The sequence below is a fragment of the Arachis ipaensis genome, chromosome B08 (genome assembly GCF_000816755.2).
Source record: "Arachis ipaensis cultivar K30076 chromosome B08, Araip1.1, whole genome shotgun sequence".
Classification (NCBI taxonomy): domain Eukaryota; kingdom Viridiplantae; phylum Streptophyta; class Magnoliopsida; order Fabales; family Fabaceae; genus Arachis; species Arachis ipaensis.
In genome coordinates this window covers 12472188-12474203 of record NC_029792.2, presented here as the reverse complement: position 1 = coordinate 12474203, position 2016 = coordinate 12472188, and positions in this window count along the sequence as shown.

Below are 2016 nucleotides of genomic sequence, written 5' to 3'. Positions count from 1 at the left end.
ATTTTTCATTAATTAATTTCAGATTAATTTAATATTTTTAGCCGTGCAAAACATTAATACAAAAGAGCATGATGTGATGCTACAAAAGTATAAAAGATTTTCTTTGAAGATCATGTCACATTTGCAAGCTAAGATTAAGCCAACGTGTCTTTACAAGATTTGATTTTGATAAATTCCAAGAAGAATTTGAAAGATATACTCGGTAAAATAAAAGAACGATAGTAAAACATTATAAAAATGGGAATAAAAAAAATAAAGGTAGTTGCATTGGGATGAAAAAAATGCTAGTTGTAGTTGCAAGCATTTTGAATTTTGGAAATACTACTTTATCATCATATACTATAAACACGTTTATGTATAAAGAATTGTTATGAAATTCCTTGCGAGTACTTTTCATGTCGTTGGCAACATCAAATATCTCACAACATTGATAGACAATATCATGTGGCTGCACTGTGATAACAAATAAAATTAGAGCTAAATGTAATTTAATAAAAAAAACATAATTAGAAATACGATTATATTACGTATACACTAAAATTAGTTACTAAAGTCATTCATAAGTATAAAATATATGTTAGAATATAAATATATATTAAAAATAAATTAAATTATACATATATTTATACACAAATATATTTATGACTGATTTTAATGTATGAATAATATTTTTGTTAAAAATATTACTTGATTTTTTAAAAAGAATAATGGATTTAAACCAACATCTATCTTCTGAAATGATTTTTTTTTTCTTTTTTCTTTTTGGTTGAAGAATGTGAATTAATATTTTCTTTTCATGCTTTGATAATTCTATACGTACTCTGTTCAACTTTTTATTAGGATGTTCTTTTATTTTTGAAATCAGAGGACAATAATGAACAAACTCTTCGACACTTATGATTTTCTCTTGTTTTTGTTGAGTAAAAATTTGTTCTTTAATCTCTTAATAGTTGGTCTCTTTACTGAGATGAGATGGCCAGGAATGAAAGATTATTATAAAATTGAACTATTAAAGAGTGAAGATAACTATTTATATTTTTTAGTACATCATTGTATTTCATATAATTAAAATTTTAAGGATTAATTTAGTCATAAAAATATAAAATCATATTAATGAAGTAGGCCAACTAATTATTAAATAGCACAATAATTCATAATTAACACATATAATTAATGTTTCTTAATTTTTGTCTTAAGGGTACAAGATCCTAAAACCAAAGTTTTTTAAAAAATAATACAAAAAAATGTAATAATAAGCATCCATAGTTTACATGTTTATATTTATTAATAATAATTTTTTTTCTTTGTAAGTCCTAGATTTGATTATTAACTCAAGTTACATGCATTCACGTGTAAGTATGGTTAAATTATGGCTTTGTTCATTGTACATATTTTAAAACATTTATGACTTCTGGCGGTGTATTTATTGATAAGTATGGTATGATAAGAAATTTGTTTGTGATTCATACATGTACATGAAAAATATTTTTTTTAAGTTTATATTTTAAATTAAATTTTTATATAATATAAAATTTTATAGAAAAAAAATTAAAGTTAAAGAAATATTTAATTAAACAAATGAATATACCACACATAAAAGACATAATTCTTAAACGAAAATACTCTTTATTTTTTAAATTCTAAAAAACATTTCAACATTTTTTCACACTTGTATCTCCAACGTTTTTTTCTTTTTCGAGAAATTCTGTTAAGATTATTCTCATATTCACGTTGTCATTGCAAGTTCTTCTCTGAGATCAATGGCAGTGTCTTCGTTGCTGTCAAAATTTATACAACTCTTTTTTAATGTATATTTTATATTTTGATAGGTATTTTATACGTACGAATTGTTATTTTTCATGTATATTTAATATAATTGTTGTTATGATTATATTTTGTTATTGTAATAATTACTCTTCAAAATATCTAATTTATAAATTAAAATATTAAAATAATAATTTAAATAATAATTATAATTAAAAATTCTATTTCTTTAGGTTTTATATTTTAAAAAGA